The sequence below is a fragment of the Dendropsophus ebraccatus genome, chromosome 3, assembly GCF_027789765.1.
Source record: "Dendropsophus ebraccatus isolate aDenEbr1 chromosome 3, aDenEbr1.pat, whole genome shotgun sequence".
In the NCBI taxonomy this organism is placed as follows: domain Eukaryota; kingdom Metazoa; phylum Chordata; class Amphibia; order Anura; family Hylidae; genus Dendropsophus; species Dendropsophus ebraccatus.
The window spans coordinates 193,122,798-193,139,917 of NC_091456.1; the positions used below are offsets into that span (position 1 = coordinate 193,122,798).

The 17,120-nt window shown below is 43.2% G+C and overlaps 1 protein-coding gene and 1 pseudogene across 1 annotated transcript in view; one reads left to right on the forward strand and one right to left on the reverse strand.

Moving 5' to 3' along the window:
* LOC138786863 (zinc finger protein 665-like) overlaps positions 1–17,120 on the forward strand; it is a 171,550-nt gene that overhangs the window by 49,867 nt on the left and 104,563 nt on the right. The window lies entirely within an intron of this gene.
* LOC138787603 (zinc finger protein 850-like) overlaps positions 11,124–17,120 on the reverse strand; it is a 28,468-nt pseudogene continuing 22,471 nt past the window's right edge.

The window sequence follows — 17,120 nt, forward strand, 5'->3', positions numbered from 1 at the left end:
GGGTTGGTAGGTAAGGATAGTGACATAGGAGAAGGGTTGGTAGGTAAGGATAGTGACATAGGAGAAGGGTTGGTAGGTAAGGATCGTGATATAGGAGAAGGGTTGGTGGGTAAGGATAGTGACATAGGAGAAGGGTTGGCAGCTAAGGATAGTGACATAGGAGAAGGTTTGGTAGGTAAGGATAGTGACATAGGAGAAGGGTTGGTAGGTAAGGATAGTGACATAGGAGAAGGGTTGGTAGGTAAGGATAGTGACATAGGAGAAGGGTTGGTGGGTAAGGATAGTGACATAGGAGAAGGGTTGGTAGGTAAGGATAGTGAGATAGGAGAAGGGTTGGTGGGTAAGGATAGTAAAACAGGAGAAGGGTTGGTGGATAAGGATAGTAACATAGGAGAAGGGTTGGTAGGTAAGGATAGTTACACAGGAGAAGGGTTGGTAGGTAAGTGTAGGGACATAGGAGAAGGGTTGGTAGGTAAGGATAGTGACATAGGAGAAGGGTTGGTAGGTAAGTATAGTGACATAGGAGAAGGGTTGGTAGGTAAGGATAGTGACATAGGAGAAGGGTTGGTAGGTAAGGATAGTGACATAGGAGAAGGGTTGGTAGGTAAGGATAGTGACATAGGAGAAGGTTTGGTAGGTAAGGATAGTGACATAGAAGAAGGTTTGGTAAGTAAGGATAGTGACAAAGGAGAGGGGTTGGCAGGTAAGGATAGGGACAGGAGAAGGGTTGGTAGGTAAGTATAGTGACATAGGAGAAGGGTTGGTAGGTAAGGATAGTGACATAGGAGAAGGTTTGGTAGGTAAGGATAGTGACATAGAAGAAGGTTTGGTAAGTAAGGATAGTGACAAAGGAGAGGGGTTGGCAGGTAAGGATAGGGACAGGAGAAGGGTTGGTAGGTAAGGATAGTGACATGGAAGAAGGGTTGGTAGGTAAGGATAGTGACATAGGAGAAGGGTTGGTGGGTAAAGATAGTGACATAAGAGAAGGGTTGGTAGGTTAGGATAATGACATAGGAGAAGGGTTGGTGGGTAAGGATAGTGACATAGGAGAAGGGTTGGTAGGTAAGGATAGTAACATAGGAGAAGGGTTGGTAGGTAAGGATAGTGACATAGGAGAAGGGTTGGTAGGTAAGGATACTGTCATAGTAGAAGGTTTGGTAGGTAAGGATAGTGACAAAGGAGAAGGGTTGGTAGGTAAGGATAGTGACATAAGAGAAGGTTTGGTAGGTAAGGATACTGACATAGGAGAAGGGTTGGTAGGTAAGGATAGTGACATAGGAGAAGGGTTGGTAGGTAGGGATAGTGACATAGGAGAAGGGTTGATAGGTATGTATAGTGACATAGGAGAAGGGTTGGTAGGTAAGGATAGTGACATAGGATAAGGTTTGGTAGGTAAGTATAGTGACATAGGAGAAGGGTTGGTAGGTAAGGATAGTGACATAAAAGAAGGGGTGTAAGGTAAGGATAGTGACATAGGAGAAGGGTTGGAAGGTAAGGATAGTGACATAGGAGAAGGGGTGGAAGGTAAGGATAGTGACATAGGAGAAGCTTTGGTAGGTAAGGATAGTGACATTAGGAGAAGGGTTGGCAGCTAAGGATAGGGACAGAGGAAGGGTTGGTAGGTAAGGATAGTGACATAGGAGAAGGGTTGGTAGGTAAGAATAGGGACATAGGAGAAGGGTTGGTAGGAAAGGATAGTGACATAGGAGAAGGGTTGGTGGGTAAGGATAGTGACATAGGAGAAGGTTTGGTAGGTAAGGATAGTGACATAGGAGAAGGGTTGGTAGGTAATTAGTGACATAGGAGAAGGGTTGGTAGGTAAGGATATTGACAGAGCAGAAGGTTTGGTAGGTAAGGTTAGTGACATAGGAGAAGGTTTGGTAGGTAAGGAGAGTGATATAGGAGAAGGGTTGGTGGGTAAAGATAGTGACATAGGAGAAGGGTTGGTAGGTAAGAATAGTGACGTAGGAGAAGGGTAGGTAGGTTAGGATAATGACATAGGAGAAGGGTTGGTGGGTAAGGATAGTGACATAGGAGAAGAGTTGGTAGGTAAGTATAGTAACATAGGAGAAGGGTTGGTAGGTAAGGATAGTGACATAGGAGAAGGGTTGGTAGGTAAGGATACTGACATAATAGAAGGTTTGGTAGGTAAGGATAGTGACATAGGAGAAGGGTTGGTAGGTAAATAGTGACATAGGAGAAGGGTTGGTAGGTAAGGATATTGACAGAGCAGAAGGTTTGGTAGGTAAGGTTAGTGACATAGGAGAAGGTTTGGTAGGTAAGGAGAGTGACATAGGAGAAGGGTTGGTGGGTAAAGATAGTGACATAGGAGAAGGGTTGGTAGGTAAGGATAGTGACGTAGGAGAAGGGTAGGTAGGTTAGGATAATGACATAGGAGAAGGGTTGGTGGGTAAGGATAGTGACATAGGAGAAGAGTTGGTAGGTAAGTATAGTAACATAGGAGAAGGGTTGGTAGGTAAGGATAGTGACATAGGAGAAGGGTTGGTAGGTAAGGATACTGACATAGTAGAAGGTTTGGTAGGTAAGGATAGTGACATAGGAGAAGGGTTGGTAGGTAAGGATAGTGACATAAGAGAAGGTGTGGTAGGTAAGGATAGCGACATAGGAGAAGGGTTGGTAGGTAAGGATAGTGACATAGGAGAAGGGTTGATAGGTAAGTATAATGACATAGGGGAAGGGTTGGTAGGTAAGGATAATGACAGGAGGAGGGTTGATAGGTAAGGATAGTAATATAGGAGAAGGGTTGGTGGGTAAAGATAGTGACATAGGAGAAGGGTTGGTAGGTAAGGATAGTGACATAGGAGAAGGGTTGGTAGGTAAGGATAGTGACATAGGAGAAGGGTTGGTAGGTAAGGATAGTGATATAGGAGAAGGGTTGGTAGGTAAAGATAGTGATATAGGAAAAGGGTTGGTAGGTAAGGATAGTGACATAGTAAAAGGGTTGGTGGGTAAGGATAGTGACATAGGAGAAGGGTTGGTGGGTAAGGATAGTGACATAGGAGAAGGGTTGGTAGGTAAGCATAGTGACATAGGAGAAGGGTTGGTAGGTAAGGATAGGGACATAGGAGAAGGGTTGGTAGGTAAGGATAGTGACATAGGAGATGGGTTGTGGGTAAGGATAGTGACATAGGAGAAGGGTTGGTAGGTAAGGATAGAGACATAGGAGAAGGGTTGGTAGGTAAGGATAGTGACATAGGAGAAGGGTTGGTGGGTAAGGATAGTGACAGGAGAAGGGTTGGTAGGTAAGGATAGTGACATAGGAGAAGGTTTGGTAGGTAAGGATAGTGATATAGGAGAAGGGATGGTGGGTAAGGATAGTGACATAGGAGAAAGGTTGGTGGGTAAGGATAGTGACATAGGAGAAGGGTTGGTAGATAAGGATAGTGACATAGGAGAAGGTTTAGTAGGTAAGGATAGTGACATAGGAAAAGGGTTGGTGGGTAAGAATAGTGACATAGGAGAAGGGTTGGTAGATAAGGATAGTGACATAGGAGAAGGGTTGGTAGGTAAGGATAGTGACATAGGAGAAGGGTTGGTGGGTAAGGATAGTGACATAGGAGAAGGTTTGGAAGGTAAGGATAGTGATATAGGAGAAGGGATAGTGGGTAAGGATAGTGACATAAGAGAAGGGTTAGTGGGTAAGGATAGTGACATAGGAGAAGGGTTGGTAGGTAAGGATAGTGACATAGGAGAAGGGTTGTTAGGTAAGGATAGGGACATAGGAGAAGGTTTGGTAGGTAAGGATAGTGACATAGGAGAAGGGTTGGTGGGTAAAGATAGTGACAAAGGAGAAGGGTTGATAGGTAAGGATAGTGACATAGGAGAAGGGTTGGTGGGTAAGAATAGTGACATAGGAGGTTTGGTAGGTAAGGATAGTGACATAGGAGAAGAGTTGGTGGGTAAAGATAGTGACATAGGAGAAGGGTTGGTAGGTAAGGATAGTGACGTAGGAGAAGGGTAGGCAGTTTAGGATAATGACATAGGAGAAGGGTTGGTGGGTAAGGATAGTGACATAGGAGAAGGGTTGGTAGGTAAGGATAGTGACATAGGAGAAGGGTTGGTAGGTAAGGATAGTGACATAGGAGAAGGGTTGGTAGGTAAGGATACTGACATAGTACAAGGTTTGGTAGGTAAGGATAGTGACATGGGAGAAGGGTTAGTAGGTAAGGATAGTGACATAAGAGAAGGTTTGGTAGGTAAGGATAGCGACATAGGAGAAGGGTTGGTAGGTAAGGATAGTGACATACGCGAAGGGTTGGTAGGTAAGTATAGTGACATAGGGGAAGGGTTGGTAGGTAAGTATAGTGACATAGGAGAAGGGTTGGTACTAGGTAAGGATAATGACAGGAGAAGGGTTGGTAGGTAAGGATAGTGATATAGGAGAAGGGTTGTTAGGTAAAGATAGTGACATAGGAGAAGGGTTGGTAGGTAAAGATAGTGACATAGGAGAAGGGTTGGCAGCTAAGGATAGGGACAGGAGAAGGGTTGGTAGGTAAGGATAGTGACATAGGAGAAGGGTTGGTAGGTAAGGATAGGGACATAGGAGAAGGGTTAGTACGAAAGGATAGTGACATAGAAGAAGGGTTGGTGGGTAAGGATAGTGACACAGGAGAAGGTTTGGTAGGTAAGGTTAGTGACATAAGAGAAGGTTTGGTAGGTAAGGATAGTGACGTAGGAGAAGGGTAGATAGGTTCGGATAATGACATAGGAGAAGGGTTGGTGGGTAAGGATAGTGACATAGGAGAAGGGTTGGTAGGTAAGGATAGTGACATAGGAGAAGGGTTGGTAGGTAATTATAGTGACATAGGAGAAGGGTTGGTAGGTACGGATAGTGACATAGGAGAAGGGTTGGTAGGTAAGTATAGTGTCTTAGGGGAAGGGTTGGTAGGTAAGGATAATGACAGGAGGAGGGTTGGTAGGTAAGCATAGTGATATAGGAGAAGGGTTGGTAGGTAAAGATAGTGACATAGGAGAAGGGTTGGTAGGTAAGGATTGTGACATAGGAGAAGGGTTGGTAGGTAAGGATAGTGACAGAGCAGAAGGGTTGGTAGGTAAGGATAATGACATATGAGAAGGTTTGGTAGGTAAGGATAGTGACATAGTAAAAGGGTTGGTGAGTAAGGATAGTGACATAAGAGAAGGGTTGGTGGTTAAGGATAGTGACATAGGAGAAGGGTTGGTAGGTAAGGATAGTGACATAGGAGAAGGGTTGGTAGGTAAGGATAGTGACATAGGAGAAGGGTTGGTAGGTAATTATAGTGACATAGGAGAAGGGTTGGTAGGTAAGGATAGTGACATAGGAGAAGGGTTGGTAGGTAAGCATAGTGACATAGGAGAAGGGTTGGTAGGTAAGGATAGGGACATAGGAGAAGGGTTGGTAGGTAAGGATAGTGACATAGGAGATGGGTTGTGGGTAAGGATAGTGACATAGGAGAAGGGTTGGTAGGTAAGGATAGAGACATAGGAGAAGGGTTGGTAGGTAAGGATAGTGACATAGGAGAAGGGTTGGTGGGTAAGGATAGTGACAGGAGAAGGGTTGGTAGGTAAGGATAGTGACATAGGAGAAGGTTTGGTAGGTAAGGATAGTGATATAGGAGAAGGGTTGGTGGGTAAGGATAGTGACATAGGAGAAAGGTTGGTGGGTAAGGATAGTGACATAGGAGAAGGGTTGGTAGATAAGGATAGTGACATAGGAGAAGGTTTAGTAGGTAAGGATAGTGACATAGGAAAAGGGTTGGTGGGTAAGAATAGTGACATAGGAGAAGGGTTGGTAGATAAGGATAGTGACATAGGAGAAGGGTTGGTAGGTAAGGATAGTGACATAGGAGAAGGGTTGGTGGGTAAGGATAGTGACATAGGAGAAGGTTTGGAAGGTAAGGATAGTGATATAGGAGAAGGGATAGTGGGTAAGGATAGTGACATAAGAGAAGGGTTAGTGGGTAAGGATAGTGACATAGGAGAAGGGTTGGTAGGTAAGGATAGTGACATAGGAGAAGGGTTGTTAGGTAAGGATAGGGACATAGGAGAAGGTTTGGTAGGTAAGGATAGTGACATAGGAGAAGGGTTGGTGGGTAAAGATAGTGACAAAGGAGAAGGGTTGATAGGTAAGGATAGTGACATAGGAGAAGGGTTGGTGGGTAAGAATAGTGACATAGGAGGTTTGGTAGGTAAGGATAGTGACATAGGAGAAGAGTTGGTGGGTAAAGATAGTGACATAGGAGAAGGGTTGGTAGGTAAGGATAGTGACGTAGGAGAAGGGTAGGCAGTTTAGGATAATGACATAGGAGAAGGGTTGGTGGGTAAGGATAGTGACATAGGAGAAGGGTTGGTAGGTAAGGATAGTGACATAGGAGAAGGGTTGGTAGGTAAGGATAGTGACATAGGAGAAGGGTTGGTAGGTAAGGATACTGACATAGTACAAGGTTTGGTAGGTAAGGATAGTGACATGGGAGAAGGGTTAGTAGGTAAGGATAGTGACATAAGAGAAGGTTTGGTAGGTAAGGATAGCGACATAGGAGAAGGGTTGGTAGGTAAGGATAGTGACATACGCGAAGGGTTGGTAGGTAAGTATAGTGACATAGGGGAAGGGTTGGTAGGTAAGTATAGTGACATAGGAGAAGGGTTGGTACTAGGTAAGGATAATGACAGGAGAAGGGTTGGTAGGTAAGGATAGTGATATAGGAGAAGGGTTGTTAGGTAAAGATAGTGACATAGGAGAAGGGTTGGTAGGTAAAGATAGTGACATAGGAGAAGGGTTGGCAGCTAAGGATAGGGACAGGAGAAGGGTTGGTAGGTAAGGATAGTGACATAGGAGAAGGGTTGGTAGGTAAGGATAGGGACATAGGAGAAGGGTTAGTACGAAAGGATAGTGACATAGAAGAAGGGTTGGTGGGTAAGGATAGTGACACAGGAGAAGGTTTGGTAGGTAAGGTTAGTGACATAGGAGAAGGTTTGGTAGGTAAGGATAGTGACGTAGGAGAAGGGTAGATAGGTTCGGATAATGACATAGGAGAAGGGTTGGTGGGTAAGGATAGTGACATAGGAGAAGGGTTGGTAGGTAAGGATAGTGACATAGGAGAAGGGTTGGTAGGTAATTATAGTGACATAGGAGAAGGGTTGGTAGGTACGGATAGTGACATAGGAGAAGGGTTGGTAGGTAAGTATAGTGTCTTAGGGGAAGGGTTGGTAGGTAAGGATAATGACAGGAGGAGGGTTGGTAGGTAAGCATAGTGATATAGGAGAAGGGTTGGTAGGTAAAGATAGTGACATAGGAGAAGGGTTGGTAGGTAAGGATTGTGACATAGGAGAAGGGTTGGTAGGTAAGGATAGTGACAGAGCAGAAGGGTTGGTAGGTAAGGATAATGACATATGAGAAGGTTTGGTAGGTAAGGATAGTGACATAGTAAAAGGGTTGGTGAGTAAGGATAGTGACATAAGAGAAGGGTTGGTGGTTAAGGATAGTGACATAGGAGAAGGGTTGGTAGGTAAGGATAGTGACATAGGAGAAGGGTTGGTAGGTAAGGATAGTGACATAGGAGAAGGGTTGGTAGGTAATTATAGTGACATAGGAGAAGGGTTGGTAGGTAAGGATAGTGACATAGGAGAAGGGTTGGTAGGTAAGTATAGTGTCATAGGGAAAGGGTTGGTAGGTAAGGATAATGACAGGAGGAGGGTTGGTAGGTAAGCATAGTGATATAGGAGAAGGGTTGGTAGGTAAAGATAGTGACATAGGAGAAGGGTTGGTGGGTAAGGATTGTGACATAGGAGAAGGGTTGGTAGGTAAGGATAGTGACAGAGCAGAAGGGTTGGTAGGTAAGGATAATGACATAGGAGAAGGTTTGGTAGGTAAGGATAGTGACATAGTAAAAGGGTTGGTGGGTAAGGATAGTGACATAACAGAAGGGTTGGTGGTTAAGGATAGTGACATAGGAGAAGGGTTGGTAGGTAAGGATAGTGACATAGAATAAGGGTTGGTAGGTAAGGATAGGGACATAGTAAAAGGGTTGGTAGGTAAGGATAGTGACATAGGAGAAGGGTTGTGGGTAAGGATAGTGACATAGGAGAAGGGTTGGTAGGTAAGGATAGAGACATAGGAGAAGGGTTGGTAGGTAAGGATAGTGACATAGGAGAAGGGTTGGTGGGTAAGCATAGTGACATAGGAGAAGGTTTGGTAGGTAAGGATAGTGATATAGGAGAAGGGTTGTTGGGTAAGGATAGTGACATAGGAGAAGGGTTGGTGGGTAAGGATAGTGACATAGGAGTAGGGTTGGTAGGTAAGGATAGGGACATAGGAAAAGGTTTGGTAGGTAAGGATAGTGACATAGGAGAAGGGTTGGTGGATAAAGATAGTGACATAGGAGAAGGGTTGTGGGTAAGGATAGTGACATAGGAGAAGGTTTGCTAGGTAAGGATAGTGACATAGGAGAAGGGTTGGTGGGTAAGCATAGTGACATAGGAGAAGGTTTGGTAGGTAAGGAAAGTGATATAGGAGAAGGGTTGGTGGGTAAGGATAGTGACATAGGAGAAGGGTTGGTAGGTAAGGATAGGGACATAGGAAAAGGTTTGGTAGGTAAGGATAGTGACATAGGAGAAGGGTTGGTGGATAAAGATAGTGACATAGGAGAAGGGTTGGTAGGTAAGGATAGTGACATATGAGAAGGGTTGGTAGGTGAGGATAGTGACATAGGAGAAGGGTTGGTAGGTAAGGATAGTGACATAGGAGAAGGGTTGGTAGGTAAGGATAGTGATATAGGAGAAGGGTTGGTAGGTAAGGATAGTGACATAGGAGAAGGGTTGGTAGGTAAGGATAGTGACATAGGAGAAGGGTTGGTGGGTAAGGATAGTGATATAGGAGAAGGGTTGGTAGGTAAGGATAGTGACATAGGAGAAGGGTTGGTAGGTAAGGATAGTGACATAGGAGAAGGGTTGGTAGGTAAGGATAGTGACATAGGAGAAGGTTTGGTAGGTAAGGATAGTGACATAGGAAAAGGGTTGGTGGGTAAGGATAGTGACATAGGAGAAGGGTTGGTAGGTAAGGATAGTGACATAGGAGAAGGGTTGGTAGGTAAGGATAGGGACATAGGAGAAGGGTTGGTGGGTAAGGATAGTGACATAGGAGAAGGGTTGGTAGGTAAGCATAGAGACATAGGAGAAGGGTTGGTAGGTAAGGATAGTGACATAGGAGAAGGGTTGGTGGGTAAGGATGGTGACATAGGAGAAGGTTTGGAAGGTAAGGATAGTGATATAGGAGAAGTGTTAGTGGGTAAGGACATTGACATAGGAGAAGGGTTAGTGGGTAAGGATAGTGACATAGGAGAAGGGTTGGTAGGTAAGGATAGTGACATAGGAGAAGGGTTGGTAGGTAAGGATAGGGACATAGGAGAAGGTTTGGTAGGTAAGGATAGTGACATAGGAGAAGGGTTGGTGGGTAAAGATAGTGACAAAGGAGAAGGGTTGGTAGGTAAGGATAGTGACATAGGAGAAGGGTTGGTGGGTAAGGATAGTGACATAGGAGGTTTGGTAGGTAAGGATAGTGACATAGGAGAAGAGTTGGTGGGTAAAGATAGTGACATAGTAGAAGGGTTGGTAGGTAAGGATAGTGACGTAGGAGAAGGGTAGGCAGGTTAGGATAATGACATAGGAGAAGGGTTGGTGGGTAAGGATAGTGACATAGGAGAAGGGTTGGTAGGTAAGGATAGTGACATAGGAGAAGGGTTGGTAGGTAAAGATAGTGACATAGGAGAAGAGTTGGTAGGTAAGGATAGTGACATAGGAGAAGGGTTGGTGGGTAAGGATACTGACATAGTACAAGGTTTAGTAGGTAAGGATAGTGACATAGGAGAAGGGTTAGTATGTAAGGATAGTGACATAAGAGAAGGTTTGGTAGGTAAGGATAGCGACATAGGAGAAGGGTTGGTAGGTAAGGATAGTGACATAGGGGAAGGGTTGGTAGGTAAGTATAGTGACATAGGGGAAGGGTTGGTATGTAAGTATAGTGACATAGGGGAAGGGTTGGTACTAGGTTAGGATAATGACAGGAGGAGGGTTGGTAGGTAAAGATAGTGACATAGGAGAAGGGTTGGTAGGTAAAGATAGTGACATAGGAGAAGGGTTGGCAGCTAAGGATAGGGACAGGAGAAGGGTTGGTAGGTAAGGATAGTAACATAGGAGAAGGGTTGGAAGGTAAGGATAGGGACATAGGAGAAGGGTTGGTAGGAAAGGATAGTGACATAGAAGAAGGGTTGGTGGGTAAGGATAGTGACATAGGAGAAGGTTTGGTAGGTAAGGTTAGTGACATAGGAGAAGGTTTGGTAGGTAAGGATAGTGACGTAGGAGAAGGGTAGATAGGTTAGGATAATGACATAGGAGAAGGGTTGGTGGGTAAGGATAGTGACATAGGAGAAGGGTTGGTAGGTAACGATAGTGACATAGGAGAAGGGTTGGTAGGTAATTATAGTGACATAGGAGAAGGGTTGGTAGGTAAGTATAGTGTCATAGGGGAAGGGTTGGTAGGTAAGGATAATGACAGGAGGAGGGTTGGTAGGTAAGCATAGTGATATAGGAGAAGGGTTGGTAGGTAAAGATAGTGACATAGGAGAAGGGTTGGTAGGTAAGGATTGTGACATAGGAGAAGGGTTGGTAGGTAAGGATAGTGACAGAGCAGAAGGGTTGGTAGGTAAGGATAGTGACATAGGAGAAGGGTTGGTAGGTAAGGATAGTGACATAGGAGAAGGTTTGGTAGGTAAGGATAATGACATAGGAGAAGCTTTGGTAGGTAAGGATAGTGACATAGGAGAAGGGTTGGTAGGTAAGGGTAGTGACATAGGAGAAGGGTTGGTAGGTAAGGATAGTGACATAGGAGAAGGGTTGGTAGGTAAGGTTATTGACATAGGAGAAGGTTTGGTAGGTAAGGATAGTGACATAGGAGAAGGGTTGGTAGGTAAGGATAGGGACATAGGAGAAGGGTTGGTAGGTAAGGATGGTGACAAGAAGGGTTGGTGGGTTTCCTGGGGGTGAATGTTTCTAAATATAAAATAAGTCACTTGGGTAGAAGGAATCCTCTATCCAGTATCATATCGGCAATTCTGTCTTACCGAAGACTTCAGAAGAGAAGGATATAGGGGTAGTGATGTCTGACAGCCTTAAAATGAGTCTCCAATAGAGATGAGGGAACTTTTCAAAAGTTCAGTTCAGCAGATCCGTTACATTTTGGCGTAAAATTTAGGTTTCATATGTACAAGAAGTTGTACATAGAACGGCCCATCACCTTAAAAAACGTCACCTTTATTATCGTCAGACAGTACAAAGCAGGAACATTCGAGAGGCGCTCACTCCCTGCCCACGCACGTTTATTGCTGTCAGGCGCTTTCTCAAGGCATTCTGGGTAGTGGAGCGTTCTCCCTTCTACATATACAAGTAATCACATATATTTACATAAAATCTATTAAAAACATACATGTAAAATTTGGGTTTGTTCGAACCTTTAATGAGCCGCAGTAAAACAGTCCGGCCCCTTACACGTCTGTCAGTATTTACTGTCAGGAAACCATCAGGATTATCTGATCAGGAAAATCAATGTGTTGTAGTGTCAGGATTTCTGGATGATTTCCTGATGTGCATGAGGAAAGTGTCAGTAATTCCTGATGCTCCCATAGACTTCTATGGGGAGAGCCGTCCAGGAAATCCAGATGACAATAGGACGGGGTCTATAATTTCCTGACCTGAACGGACACAGGAAATATCCTGCAGGTGTCACTGCCCAATACAGCCCTATGGGCCAGGAGAACGTCCAGATTCCCTGATAAGGCTGTATCCAGGTTTCCCAGGACTCTCTAGGGCGGTATATACAACTTCTGCAGCCGCGGGGAATCAGACGCTGTTTAGGTTCGGATAACATTGTTGCACCCAATCATTCTGCCATGATCGCTCAGCAATAGTCTTGGGTCTTGATGAGGAGCAGCGACAACATCATAACCGTATATATCCACATGAGATTTTATTAACAATCAGTAACAAGTTTGGAGCTGCGGTATATGATATCTGTATTACCGCCAGATCTCCTATACACATGGGGAATACATAGCTGCGGTATATGATATCTGTATTACCGCCAGATCTCCTATACACATGGGGAATACATAGCTGTGGTATCTGGATTATATTTGCTTTTTTATAACAGACGTGTGAGTGATCATTGAGCGCTCTAAATTGGCTTCTCCCTGGAGTGAATCTTTTTATGAGTAATAAGATTAAATTTCTGTGCAAAACATTTTCCACATTCTGAACAGGAAAATGGCTTCTCTCCCGTATGAGTTCTTTCATGTACGCTGAGCTGTGATTTCAAAGCAAAACATTTTTCACATTCTGAACATGAAAATGGCTTATCTCCTGTATGATTTCTTTCATGTATACTGAGCTTTGATTTTGAAGCAAAACATTTTTCACATTCTGAACATGAATATGGCTTCTCTCCTGTATGAGTTCTTTCGTGTACAGTGAGTGTTGATTTCAAAGCAAAGCATTTTCCACATTCTGAACATGAAAATGATTTGTCTCCTGTATGAGTTTTTTCATGTCTAGTAAGGTATGATTTCAAAGAAAAATATTTTTCACATTCTGAACATGAAAATTGCTTTTCTCCTATATGAATTTTTTCATGCATAGTGAAGTTTGATTTAAAAGCAAAACATTTTCCACATTCTGAACATGAATATGGCTTCTCTCCCGTATGAGTTCTTTCATGTCCAGTGAGCTCTGATTTGAAAGCAAAACATTTTTCACATTCTGAACATGAAAATGGCTTCTCCCCTGTGTGAATTCTTTGATGTTGAAAAAAACTTCCTTTATGAGTAAAACATTTTTCACATTCTGAACATGAATATGGCTTCTCTCCTGTATGGGTTCTTTCATGTAACGTGAGCTCTGATTTGAAAGCAAAACATTTTACACATTCTGAACAGGAAAATGGCTTCTCCCCTGTGTGAATTCTTTGATGTTTAGAAAAATTTCCTTTTTGAGTAAAGTATTTTCCACATTCTCAACATGAAAATAACTTCTCTCCTGTATGAGTTCTTTCATGTAGAGTGAGCCTTGATTTGTTAGTAAAGCATTTTCCACATTCTTTACATGAAAATGGCTTCTCTCCTGTATGAGTTCTTTCATGTATAGTGAGCTGTGATTTCAAAGTAAAACATTTTCCACATTCTGAACATGAATATGGCTTCTCTCCAGTATGAGTTCTTTCATGTATAGCGAGAGAGGTTTTTCCAGCAAAGCATTTTCCACATTCTGAACATGAAAATTGCTTCTCTCCTGTGTGAATTCTTTGATGACTTAAAAATTGTCCCTTTTGAGTAAAACATTTCCCACATTCTGAACATGGAAATGGCTTCTCCCCTGTGTGAATTTTTTGATGATTAAAAAAATTTCCTTTTTGAGTAAAACATTTTCCACATTCTTTACATGAAAATGGCTTCTCTCCTGTATGAGTTCTTTCATGTATAGTGAGCTGTGATTTCAAAGTAAAACATTTTCCACATTCTGAACATGAATATGGCTTCTCTCCAGTATGAGTTCTTTCATGTATAGCGAGAGAGGTTTTTCCAGCAAAACATTTTCCACATTCTGAACATGAAAATTGCTTCTCTCCTGTGTGAATTCTTTGATGACTTAAAAATTGTCCCTTTTGAGTAAAACATTTCCCACATTCTGAACATGGAAATGGCTTCTCCCCTGTGTGAATTTTTTGATGATTAAAAAAATTTCCTTTTTGAGTAAAACATTTTCCACATTCTTTACATGAAAATGGCTTCTCTCCTGTATGAGTTCTTTCATGTATAGTGAGCTGTGATTTCAAAGTAAAACATTTTCCACATTCTGAACATGAATATGGCTTCTCTCCAGTATGAGTTCTTTCATGTATAGTGAGAGAGGTTTTTACAGCAAAACATTTTCCACATTCTGAACATGAAAATTGCTTCTCTCCTGTGTGAATTCTTTGATGACTTAAAAAATTTCCCTTTTGAGTAAAACATTTCCCACATTCTGAACATGGAAATGGCTTCTCCCCTGTGTGAATTCTTTGATGATTAAAAAAATTTCCTTTTTGAGTAAAACATTTCCCACATTCTGAACATGAAAATGGCTTCTCTCCCGTATGAGTTCTTTCATGTCTAGTGAGCGCTGATTTGAAAGCAAAACTTTTTCCACATTCCGAACATGAATATGGCTTCTCTCCCGTATGAGTTCTTTCATGTATAGTGAGCATTGATTTAAAAGCAAAACATTTTCCACATTCTGAGCATGAAAATGGGTTCTTTTTTGTGTGCGTTTTTTGATGTTGCATGAGTTGTGATTTTAGTATAAAAAATCTCTCACATTCTGAACATGAAAATCTCTTCTCCTTATTCTGCTTAATCTCTGGTGGATCAGTAGCCAGGACTTGTATAGAAGGATGAGATGGCAGATCTTTGCTGTGAGGGTCTGGGGGTATATCTGGGGTAATAGAAGGTTCTTCATATGTATCTTGTGTGATCTGACCATCTGCTGTAATATCTGGAGATATCTGATGTCCCTCTGATCTCCGGGGACACTCAGCTGCCAAGAAGAAAGATGGTTTATTATTATTTAATAACATAATGTTACATTTCTATTCTTCATTGATTCATCCTGACTGTAAAACCTGGATAGATAAGAATACTAAGTGTCCTATTACACCGAGCGATTATCAGGTGATTGGGGCAGATATCGCTCCTGTAATAAAGACAGTGATCAGCCAATGAGCGGCAATCGTTCTCTTGTCGGCTGAACGTTGTCTTACACTATGACACTCATCAGCCTGATGGAAGGGGTACTGGCTGTATAGAGAATAAGAAAGATGATACTTACCTCTCCTGGCTCCCCCAGTGTCCTCCTGCCTTGTCTTTGTGTCACCCGCTGTGCCGTCTTGGTCAGTGATTGGCTGAGCAGCTGTGACTGCAGAGACGGGTTCAGAAGTGTTAACGGCGGCTGCAGTCAGTGGGAGACACGGAGACAAGGCAGGAGGACACAGAGGGAGCCAGAAGAGGTAAGTATCATCTTGATTTCTTTACCCCTTTTAACCCTTTGAGGACAAGGCCCAAAATGACCCAGTGGACCGCGCAAATTTTGATCTTAGTGTTTCCGTTTTTCCCTCCCCCCCTTCTAAGAGCTCCAGCACTCTCAGTTTTCTATCTACAAGCCATGTAAGTGCTTATTTGTTACAGGAATAGTTGTACTGTGTAATGGCGTCTTTCATTTTACCATAACATGTATGACGGAATCCCAAATATATTATTTATGAAGATATAAATTGGTGAAATTGTAAATAAGAATGCAATATGGTAACGTTTGGGGGGGTTCCTGTGTCTACGTAATGCACTATACGGTAACAGCGACATGATACTATTACTCTATAGGTCAGTCCGAACACAACCATATGCAGGTTACACAGATTCTCTAATGTTATATATGTATTTTTTTATGAAATCCTTTTTTTTGGCAATTAAATATTAATAAAATGGGCCTATTGTGACGCTTATAACGGTTTTATTTTTTCACCTACGGGGCTGTATGGGGTGTCATTTTTTCCTCCATGATCTCTAGTTTTTATTAATACCATATTTGTGAAGATCGGACGTTTTGATCACTTTTTATAAATTTTTTTAATATATAATGTAACATCAAATCGGTAATCCGCGCACTTTTTCCCCTCTTTTCGTGTACGCCGTTTAACGTTCGCAATGACGCTTGTTATATTTTAATAGATCGGACAATTACGCACGCTACGGTATATTATATGTTTATTTGTTTATTCATTTTTATATGTTTTATTTATATAATGGGAAAGGTGGGTGATTTAGACTTTTATTGGGGGAGGGGTTTTGGGGTAGTGTAATAGTGTTTTGAACTTTTTTTTTTTTACACATTTGAAGTCCCTTTGGGGGACTTGTACATCCAGTACTTTGATTTATACACTGATGAATGCTATGCCATAGGCCTAGCATTGATCAGTGTTATCGGCGATCTGCTCATTGAGCCTGCCTGTGCAGGCTCAGTGACCAGAGCGCCGATTGGCCCGCACGGAGGCAGGTAAGAGACCTCCGGCGGTCCGTTACAATCAGTGTGACTGCGGGGGTCCCGATCGGTAAGTGACAGGGGACTCCCCCTGTCACTTGCACTTAAACACGGCGTTTAAGGGGTTAATGACACGTGGCAGCGCGATCGCTGCAGCGTGTCAATACCGGTGAGGTCCCGGCTGCTCACTGCAGCCGGCCCCCACCTCCTATGAAGCGCGCTCCGCTCCGGAGCGCGCCTCATAGCCGGAGAAACACCCAGGACGTAGGGTTACGTCCAGGGTCGTCTGGGGGTTAAAGCATAGTCTGCACGGACATCACTAACAATGTCCATTCTGCCCCGCCCACATGACTGATCCATCTAATAGGCTCTGTAAGTGATCGCCGATCTAGCAGAGAGACAGTGAGAGTCGGCCATGTAATACGGCCCTAAGAGCGGTGTGAGGGATATGGACGGCCGTGTCTGTATACATGACTATGTACAGTGATAGTATATGTGGTGTGCTATTATATGTATATTACACTGGATACGGCATATACTCCTTCTATAGTAAGTGTAATAGTATGTGTGTGCAGGCCCAGAGCTGATCCCAGTTACTGAGATCGCTGAGTAGCGTGGAGTCCGGCCGTCTGTGCAGCTGGTTGATAAGACCAAATGCTTCCTGCAAGGGGCAATAAGCCCGGAGCTGCTGAAGGGGTTACACTGTGGAGATCCCCTCTAAGGGCTCTATTACACGGAGCTGCTGAAGCGGTTACACTGTGGAGATCCCCTCTAAGGGCTCTATTACACGGAGCTGCTGAAGGGGTTACACTGTGGAGAACCCCTCTAAGGGTTCTATTACATGGAGCTGCTGAAGGGGTTACATTGTGGAGATCCCCTCTAAGGGTTCTATTACACGGAGCTGCTGAAGGGGTTACATTGTGGAGATCCCCTCTAAGGGTTCTATTACACGGAGCTGCTGAAGGGGTTACATTGTGGAGATCCCCTCTAAGGGTCCTATTACACGG